Source organism: Hemibagrus wyckioides, linkage group LG05, assembly GCF_019097595.1.
Source record: "Hemibagrus wyckioides isolate EC202008001 linkage group LG05, SWU_Hwy_1.0, whole genome shotgun sequence".
Taxonomy (NCBI): domain Eukaryota; kingdom Metazoa; phylum Chordata; class Actinopteri; order Siluriformes; family Bagridae; genus Hemibagrus; species Hemibagrus wyckioides.
Window position 1 is genome coordinate 7,010,585 of NC_080714.1, and position 11,048 is coordinate 7,021,632.

General features: G+C 39.8%; 1 long non-coding RNA gene across 1 annotated transcript; it reads left to right on the top strand.

The window, feature by feature from the left end:
* Window positions 1-2,236: 2,236 nt before the first annotated feature.
* On the top strand, window positions 2,237-10,717 carry LOC131353245 (uncharacterized). The gene is made up of 4 exons (XR_009204597.1): window positions 2,237-2,353; window positions 2,966-3,002; window positions 3,122-10,466; window positions 10,563-10,717. It is a non-coding gene; the product is annotated as an uncharacterized LOC131353245 (long non-coding RNA).
* Window positions 10,718-11,048: the final 331 nt, after the last annotated feature.

Here is an 11,048-nt window from a genome sequence, read left to right on the forward strand (position 1 = left end):
AGTAAACAGTGGCATCTATCTATCTATCTATCTATCTATCTATCTATCTATCTATCTATCTATACCGATCAAGCATAACATTATGACCCCTTGACGGGGTGACGTGAATAACACTGATTATTTCCTCATCGTGGCGCCTGTTAGTGGGTGGGATATATTAGGCAGCAAGTGACCATTTTGTCCTCAAAGCAGGAAAAATGGGCAATTGTAAGGATTTGAGCGAGTTGACAAGGGCCAAATTGTGATGGCTAGACGACTGGATCAGAGCATCTCCAAAACTGCAGCTCTTGTGGGGTGTTCCCGGTCTGCAGTGGTCAGTATCTATCAAAAGTGGTCCAAGGATAAACAGTGGTGAATCGGCGACAGGGTCATGGGCAGCCAAGGCTCACTGATGCACGTGGGGAGTGAGGGCTGGCCCGTGTGATCCGATCCAACAGACGAGCTACTTATACACAGTGCATGACGAGTCAGGGTCGTTTTGGCAGCAAAAGGGGGACCAAGACAATATTATGCATGTGGTCATAATGTTATGCCTGATGCGTGTGTATCTATCTATCTATCTATCTATCTATCTATCTATCTATCTATCTATCTATCCTATATAGCCAAAAGTATACGAACACCTGACCTTCACCTACGTGTGTATTTTAAAAATCCCTTTCCAGATTTATTCCCCCTTCGCTGGTATAATAAGCTCCGCTCTTCTGGGAAGACTTTCCATTAGATTTAGGAGTGTGGCTCTGGGGATTTCTGTTCATTCAGCTACAAGAGCATTAGTGAGGTCAGGCTCTGATATCAGACTCTGATATCCCATCCCAAAGGTGTTTAGTGGTAAGGGCTCTGTTTTTTCATTCCACCCTTGGCAAACCATGTCTTTATGAAGCTTGTTTTATTCACAGAGACAGTGTCATGCTGGAACATATTTGAGCCTCCAGTGAAAAGAAATTGTAATGCTACAGGATGCAATGACAGCCTATACATTTGTGTGCTTGAAAATAGTTCCCAAAGAAGCCCCAGCTGGATGGAGTGGAGCGACTCAATGCAGTGGGAGTGAAGACAGTGCAGCACACACTGCTTCTCCTTCACCTCGTATGATGTCTCCGGGTGTTATTTTTTCGACCTCAACTCCCATCCTGGTGTCTTGACTCTTGGTACAATAGGCGCTCTGTAAAAAGATTCTGCATTCCTGAGAGGACAAGTCACTGAGGTCCTTTCAAGATGTGATACACTGTATTGGGACACCCCTCCAAATCATTGAATCATTGAAGGGTTGGGCTTGGCCCCTTAGTTCCTTCAGCATACCAAGACATTTTGGACATTTTCATGACCCCTTCCTGACTGCACACCAGCGCACAAAGCAAGGTCCATAAAGACATGGATGAGTGAGTTTGGTGTGGAGGAACTGACCTCAACCTGATAGAACATCTTTGGGATGAATTAGAGTGGAGACTGCGAGCCAGACTTTCTCATCCAACATCAGTGCCTGACCTCACAAATGCAGTTCTAGAGGAATGGTCAAACATTCCCATAAACACACTCCTAAACCTTGTGGAAAGCCTTCTCAGAAGAGTTGAAGCTGTTATAGCTGCAAAGGGTGGGTCAACTCCATATTACATTCATGTGCATGTAAAGGCAGTCGTCCCAAAAATTTTATCAATATAGTATATATGCACAGGTGAAATTTATATACAAACACCAAATCTGTCAATATTTTCAATCCTATTGCTGGAAATCCCTCGATTACTTACATGCTTACTTATTTATTTACCAGTGTTACCATCAGCTGGCAGCCGATCAACAGAAACACAACCTGCACAGCTTCAATGCTTTACTGCTCACTTAACAGGGATGGCACTTACACTTGTATTCTAATTGAGAAACATTGTGTGTTATGTTGCCGACATGCAACAGCAAGGACAAAATATAGCATTAGATTTTTGTCTGCCAAACAGGAATCTGATGCTACGTTCATACCTACAGTGACTCACAGCGAAAAAAAAGAGACCGGAGCTCATTATTATACAATGCGTATACATTAATATACATGAGCGACAGCGACCTGTGATAAATTGATGTGTGAGTCCAGCAATGCGACAAAGTTTTAGCTTCGTGTAAATATGGAGCAACTCAGTGCAGTGGAAGTGAAGACAGGCACAAATACACACACTCACATTGGTTCTCCTTCATCTCGTATGACGTCTCCGGGTGTTATCGTTTCAACCTCGACTCCCATCCTGAAGTGGAGTTTATTTGTCTTGGCTCTCAGTACAAAAGGCTCTTTGTAATAAAGATTCTGGATATAAAGTTCCTCTCTCAATAAAGTCCTCTCAAGATGTGATATATATTTTTGAAGGTAAATTTTCTTAATGTTTGCAGCTCTGGCCATTCATTTCTGCTGTTGGATGATATTTTATATTCTGGTCACTTCTAACACTCAGAGCTTACTTGTGCTTTGTCTGTTGTATATTTGCAACTGCTGGGTAAAAACACATATAATGCCAATGTAACTGTGACAATTACAACTGAAGATCTGACAGGCAAATCTGTAATCATCATCGAGAGCACTGAACCAAAGGGTACAAACAGTCATGAGGGTTTTAACCTGATGCAAAATGTATTAACTTGAGAGTATGTTTTTGATTGAGACTATAAAGCGGTAATTGAATCACACTGGATAAAATAATCTGTTAACTGCAGGGGGATGTGGTAGCTTAGTGGTTAAGGCGTTAAACCACTGATTGGAAGGTTGTGAGTTTGAATCCTAGGTCCACCAAGCTGCCACTGTTGGGACCCTGAGCAAAGCCCTTAACCCTCAACTGCTCAGTGGTAAAAAAAAAAAAAAAAAAAAAAAGAGATAAAACTATATTTCGCTTTGGATGTGCTGAATGCAGTTAATGAAACTGTACATGAATGTATCTGTAAAAACAACTTTCTGTACTGCTCTGACATTGCTGTTTTCTTTTAGGTAGAACTGTTCATGGCCATCTGATGGAAAGGTTGAGGTAAGGGATTTCATTTCAAACAAAATACAAAAACATTATATTTGTTATACACAGATCAGGCATAACATTATGACCACCTGCCTAATATTGTGTTGGTCCTCCTTTTGCTGCCAAAACAGCTCTGACCCATCACGCACTGTGTATTCTGACGCCTTTCTATCAGAACCAGCATTAACGTCTTCAGCAATTTGAGCAACAGTAGCTCGTCTGTTGGATCGGATCACACGGGCCAGGCTTCGCTCCCCACGTGCATCAATGAACCTTGGCCGCCCATGACCCTGTCACCGGGTTCACCACTGTTCCTTCCTTGGACCACTTTTAATAGATACTGACCACTGCAGACCGGGAACACCCCCCAAGAGCTGCAGTTTTGGAGATGCTCTGATCCGGTTGTCTAGCCGTTCTTAACCTTTCAAATAAGCAGTTTCTATCTGAATCACTGTCAAAAGAGAAATTACACTTGGTGAGAGCATATATGATGTAAAAACATTCTAATGAGACAGCAAGTGGGTGAAAGTTAACCTTAAACACATTCATAAATGTCTATATTCGTTTTTTATCTAACAATAAGTGATTCACTGGCTCATATTTTTGCCTTGGCAGGTAGATGTTTGATTAGTTAAGCTGACAGCCGTGAAGTGAACTACACTTATTGCAGGCAGTGTGTTTGAAGGGTTTCTCCTTCTAATCGTCATTATCGTTATTCTCCTCAAGGTAAACGGTTTTACTCTTCTTGCCACATAGTTGAATGGTTTCTTGTTAATCCCTTGTTCTTGTTAACATTCATCTTAAAATGTTAATACTTTTCCGTAGATGCTACAAGATGGATTACAGACAATGTTTACACATGCACAATAGTGACCTGATAATTACTTACCATTGTATCGTTTTTAGACAACTCTGCACAGATGTATTATTATTATTATTATTATTATTATTATTATTTATATTTTATATTTTATTATCACTTGTATAACGATCAGGCATAACATTATGATCTCCTCATCATGGCACCTGTTAGTGGGTGGGATATATTAGGCAGCAAGTGAACATTTTGTCCTCAAAGTTGATGTGTTCGAAGCAGGAAAAATGGGCAAGCGTAAGGATTTGAGCGAGTTTGACAAGGGCCAAATTGTGATGGCTAGACCACTGGATCAGGGCATCTCTAAAACTGCAGCTCTTGTGGGGTGTTCCCGGTCTGCAGTGGTCAGTATCTATCAAAAGTATCTTTTAAGTCCTGTAAGTTGAAGGCTCCACTTCGCAACTTACAGGACCTAATGGATCTGCTGCTAACATCTTGGTGCCAGATATCACAGCACACCTTCAGGGATCTAGTAGAATCCATGCCTTGATGGGTCAGGGCTGTTGTGGCAACAAAAGGGGGGCCAACACAATATTAGGCAGGTGGTCATAATGTTATGCCTGATCAGTGAATATGTTTTTTTCTTTATTTGCTTTTGCTTTATGCTTGCTTAGGGCCTGCTGTCATGCTTTATATACAAGTTGCATGAAAAAATGAAGTCACAATTCTGTTACATTTACATAATTGAATACCTGAGCCTGTGTGAGCCCTCTAGCACATGAATGAGAAATATTTCTGTATGCTGAAAAGAAAAACCCAATGCTCTTTGCTTAGTACTTAGTCCTCTGGGTTGTTGATTGAAGGATCGGGGTTCAAGCCCTAGCGCCACCAAGCACTACTGCTGGGCAATTGAGCAAGGCCTTTAACCCTCTCTACTCCAGGGGCGCTGCATCATAGCTGCTCCTGCACTCTGACCCCAACTTCCTCAGCTGGGACACGTGAGGAAAAGTATTCCACTGTGCTGTAATGTATGTGTGATGATAATTAAGGCTTCTTGCCCACAGTTTTTCTTATTTCCATCCATTCTTTACTTCTATCTTTTAATTAATTTACACTTATAAATGCAATCATTTGTTTATGTTTTTTAATTAATGTTTGTTTACCTAACTGGAATAATTAATATATCTTTGTATTACTGGGGGTTAACTGTGGTGTGAGTTCTGGTGCAAACTGCTTCAGAGAAAATTCTTACTAACTTCATAAGTATCAAATTTCTATACAGATGTCACATTATGGCAGCATTGTGGCTTACTGGTTAGTACTGTTGCCTCACAGCAAGAAGGTCCTGGGTTTGAGTCCTGGGTTTGAACAGGCAGGGGCCTTTCTGTGTGGAGTTGTGCATGTTCTCCCCGTACCTGCGTGGGTTTACTCTGGTTTCCTCCAACAGTCCAAAAACATGTACATCAGGTTGATTGGTAATTCTAAATTGCCCATAGGTGTGAGTGTGTGTGGTTGTCTGTCTATATGTGGCCCTGCGATGGACTGGCGACCTGTCCAGGGTGTACCCCTGCCTTTCACTCTATGTGCTCTGGGATAGGCTCCAGCAGACCCCCGTGACCCTAATTAGGAATAAGTGGGTATAGACAATGGATGGATGGATGTCACATTACAGCAATCCACATACTACATGGCGACATACAAAAATAACTGCTCAGGACTACAGACCACAAAAAAATGTAATATTATAATGTTTCCAATAACTGCAGAAAGGTGAGCTTCTACACCACAAGATCCCATGAAAATTAGCGCAGAGTATTAACAAAAAGTGTGTGGCAGAAAAGAATAACTAAACCTAAAACTAAAAAACATGAACATTTTTAAGTTATATAACTTAAACCATGTAGAGAAAACATTAAAACGGTGTCTAAAGTGTGACGTAATGAAGGGCTGCTTTAGCTTACTGTACCTGATGGATAAGGGGAAGGGAAAAAAATGTGTGTGTGTGTCATTTAACTGTTAAAGGTTAACCGTTTTTGTAGCACTCTGTTGGTCAGCATCTTTAAAGAAATTGGGGGTGTGTTGGTTGCTTATCTATGCACTGTAAAAAATAAAATCACCACTTGTCCAGCATACTGTACTTTTTGAGTCACATATACTAAGAATTGTGAATAACTATGAATCTACATAAAAATGCATGCTGTTTCAACAATGTTCTCCAAAACGTTATACCTACATCTTTAAGTTTTCAGGCATGCGTGATGCATGATGCACCAGTCGAAATCACGCCAGCACCTCCCATTTATCTCAGTGTTATATTGGACTTCGCTCATATTGTGACTCTTCGAGGACCTAAATATTGCCATCTCAAACTGTTAGTGACATAGGACTGTAAATAGGCATTCACCAGGTGATTGTGTCCTTACTGCTAAGATAAAATATTGAAAAAGTCAACTGATAAAGCATGCAATAAATGTACTATGTATCAGTGAATTTGAGTTAACTGTGGGTTTATTATCAGTAATTAAGTAATGAATGTAATCATTAAAAACACACACACACACTGGAAAGTTGGCTAATCACAGGCCTGTGGCACTATTTGAAACTAGATTTTGCTCTCCTTTCTTTCTGACTTGCAAATTTCTCAATCTGGTTAAAGTCAGTTATCTCAGTGACCAGTCTCTTTTCCGTTGACAGCGTGTAAGCTCGACCGCTATCACGTGACTAGCTGCTGAATTTTCATATTGAGTCGATCTGGTTCAAGCTCATTGATTCTTTTCTTTTCTTCATCAGAACGCCTTGTGAAAGGGTATTTTTTGTAAAGATATAACTGGATTTTCTTTCATCTCGAGATATTTCGCTTGCTTCCACGTTAATCAGTACCTCTCCGTTAACCGTAGGGATGTGCACATCGATGCCGGAGTATGGATATATCGATACTCAGAAGCTTCAAATTCGGTATCGATATTTTCTAAAAAGTATCGATATTTTAACTACATTAATAATTTCTGCATAACTAAATGTTTTCAGCGCTGTGTACAGGATTGTCGGTGATGGTTTGTATATATGGTGTTACACACCGTTTGGTCTGTGGCAGAACATGAGCGATCATGAGCCATTCAGCTACGTACTCAACACACACACACACACACACACACACACACATGAACGAAATACAGCTTTGATTTTTTTTTTATTTTAAATAAATGATAATATGACTAACAGTAGAATAGTAAGACTAAATGATTTTATTTCGTTATTAAAATATATAATTATTGTTAACGTAGCATTCATCTCTGGCTAACTTTAAAATGGTCTAATCCACTACTAACTATATTAAATTATTTGGGTTCTCTCTCTCTCTCTCCCTTTAAATTAATATAAGGTTGTGATTTAACAATATAAAGTTAGAACTGGTTATTTTCTATTTTGCAGGAGGATCTAAAGACTTAATGCAGTGTAAAAACTGCAAATTCGGCAATTCAAGCGAAGATGTCCATCTGAAGCTCTATCAGCTGCATCACCAAAGAATTTCCAACTTGGCCTTGCCATTGTATGGAGTGCGTTTGTGCCTTTAAAACTGCAGATGCTTTAAGATCCCACTTATCTAAATGAGTGAATTCCGAGAGATTTGTTCTGAGAAAAAGTTTTTCATTCACCTTCAAAATCATCTGAAACGCAGAGAAACAATTCAGTGTCCCTTTAAAGGATGTGGATTTAAAGCAAACAATCTCCCAACCTTCAGCTCTCATAGAAGCAGAAATCATAGAAATTATACATAGAAGGACTTTCGAAGTGTATTACAGACAGTCTCAGGGAGTGTTGATAATGAAGTGCTGTGTACCTCGCAGAGCGCTCTAGAAAGTGAATTTGATGAATAGAGTCTATTGAAGATGTAAATACTCGTACACTTGAAGGCAAGATCTCCTTGCTTTTATTGTGTATGCAAACTGTCTTGCATGTCTCAAAAAATGCTTCTCACACAATTGCTAAAGTATTTTGTTATTCTTTATTTAATAGAAATGATTCTAACAAAGCACTATATTAACATTGAAAGTAGAGTAATGAAAGAGATTTCAGATTCTGTGTTTCTAACAAATCCACTTTTAGCATCCATATCTGAAAAGGGTACTGTACTTTGCCTGTAGACGAAAGCTGTATTTTAAAGAGAGCTTTTCTGTAATTGAACCTTGTTAAATCGAGACACCTTTTTAAAATAACGTTGAATTCACACATGGACATCTACCTGGACAGTACAGTACATTTCAAGATGGAACATACTATAGGGATAAAGTGGATATGTTACAGTAGACAATGTTAAACTAAGTTTAGCGTTTTATTTAGATGAGTTTGAAATTTGCAGCCCTTTTAGGTACATCACAAAAAATTCACTGCTGTGTTCTGGGAGTGAGTATATTGGTAGGAGAATGTTGGACATGGAGCTGCCAGGAAGGAGGCAAAGAGGAAATACAAAGAGGGGGTATATGGATGTAATAAATGAGGATATGAAGCTAGTGGGTGCAAGTGTTGAGGATGCAGAAGATAGGGATAGGTGGAGAGAGATGATTCGCTGTGGTGACCCCTGATGGGAAAAGCCAAAAGAAGAAGAAGACTGCTGTACTGGGTGGTCTTAAATTTACCTGCAAAGTGTAGATCTACTTTAACATCGATCCAGTTAGCTGTTTAAGTATTGATGTTAAGAAATTTGGCTATGACAAGTTTCTGGAACCTTTGATAAAAGAGTTAAAAGCTCTGGAGCGAGATGGTGTGTTTGTGGAAGCTTTAGGACATTACGTAAAGCCAAGTGTATTCTGTGTGTGTGCAGATCATCTCTTTTAATATAGATAAGTTCTGTCAATTCTGTTTGATTAGTCGCGATCAGATCGCAACTGTCAAAGCTTGTGACTTTCCTCTGAGAACTGTCGATCAGCATGATCCATTTGTGGAACAGCTTAAGCAGAGTGATATTCAGAGTGTTAATGGTATAAAGAGTGAGTGTGCATTGAGCATATTTTCATCCAGTAACTGGATTTCCCCCCGGACATTTTACATGATTTATTTGAAGAGGTCATACCTGTGGAACTATCTTTGTGTCTGAGAGATTTGATTTCCAAAGGTTTCATTACTCTTAAAAGATTAAATCACTTCATTAAAACAAGTACTCTGACAGGGTCAACAGACCAAAGACAATTCTAAAAACAGGTCTTGCTAAAGGATCAATCGGAGGAAATGGACACGAAAATTGGACTTTATTGCGCTTGCTTGTGCTTTTCACTCTTTCCATGAAACATCAGCGTACCATTTGGATGCACAAAGCATTTTAAAATCAGACTTGCGTGTGGTTAGCATATCATTGTTGGATGCAACACTGAGGCATGCTGTACAAACAAAGTTCCCACATTTGCTTGACTGTGTTACTGTCCAGAGATGTTTGTCTACATGGTACTCGATGTGCTAAAAACAGGATAATTTCTGCAGGACACTGCAATGGACTGAGTTCGTCAAGATAGAAAGCAGGTTGATCTATTCTGCCAAAGTGTCCTTTATATCAAAAAGGGTCTCTGCCTGGTATATAGAACATTTGAGATCTTATGAACTTGTTGAAAGCCAGCATGGTTGTCCTTGATCCTGGTGACTTAAATGGCTATCACCCATTGATTCCATACACTATTGGAGCGATTCAATTTGCAGCATTGAATGTGCCTTATAATGGTATGTATGAATTTGTTGTTTAAATTAAATAATTGAAAATAGCTTCTTATTGATTTACAGCCTTTACTACTGTGTCATCAAGCCCAGAGAGTCCAGCTTCCTGAAGTGCCTGGACTCTCAGTGGACTCTCATCAGTATTCTTCAAGAGAAGCTGCAACTACATGGACAATTTTTCTTGCAGTTTGAGGACCCTGATTTTGGGAATGCCCTTTGCAACCTGTCTGAGATCTCAGAACTGCCCAGTAAAAGAGCAGTCTTGCATATTCAGTGGTGTAAGTCATCAGTTCATGAAACCAGGAGCCTTCCATCAAGTGTTTCATCACTTGATACTGCTAATCTCGACTCCTCTGAAGAAAGCCCCCCCACGGTCTCTGTGCAAAACTGCCTCAGAATGGCCCTCGCCATTCCCCATACCGACTGTCATTTGATATCGAGCTAAAGGTAAGACGAGGAAATGAGGCGTATGAAAAACAAAAATAGGCATTGATGTGACTAAAGACAGGAAAATGGAGATTCTTGACAAAATTGTGCAGGCATTTTTTGACATAAAGGCATCCCTTGACAATCAGGAAATTGAAATCCATTGCATCTGCACTGATTTCCAAGTATACCTGTCTTAAGGAACCTGGCAAAGGAAAGGGTTTTGAGAGATGGTTGTTAACAGGAAGTGAAAAGATGATGCAAAGAGTCTAAAGAGTTTTACCATGAAGAAGGCAAAGCGTGGAGAAGTCAGTCATGTTGCGGGACATCCATGCAACCACACTGACACTTCACTTGAAGAGCAAAGACTCCTTTTGGTGGAAATAAACAAAAAAGGCAAGAAGAAACATGGCAGCCATAAGAGGGAAAAAATGGAACTAACATTTTCCCTCAGAAGAAAAGAAATGGTCTAAGGGCAGCCAATGGTTGTAGAGGTTCAGGAGAGGTGGCCTGCACTCTTTTTCCAAGAACAGGTAATGAGATAAGATCATTGGATGTAACGTGTACTCAGTATTGATTACAGAAAGTTGGATTACTGTTAATATGATTGAATTGTTTGTTATAAACAGATCTGTGAGGAATCTTTCCACATCACCAACAAAGACCTTATGGGAGTCTTCATGGCAGCCATTGACAAGTACACACCAAAGCTTCTGAACCTATACAGAGCCAGAAAAGGAGCATTTGGACATGAAATGGAAGAGCTCCTGGAAAGACTTTTGATGAAAGGGCAAGTAAAGTTTCAGTATTTAAATGTTTGTTTGTTTTTTACAGTTTGATCTATGGTTAGATTGGCTGATGATAACTCAGTTTTCATACTTTGACTATTGTGTTGTTTTCTTTGAATGTTTTTGAAGACGACAGAAATTGCTCATCGCAGACGGACGGCTGCTTTGGAGGGCCTGCCTTTGTTTCTTCGAGAGGACCCAACCAAGCTGTTCAAGAAATGTAAAGTACGTATAAAAGACTTTAAATGGTTTAAAGCAGGGGTGTCCAAACCTGATTCTGCATGGCCCGTGTCCAACAGAGTTTAGCTCCAACCTGTCTCTTGTAAG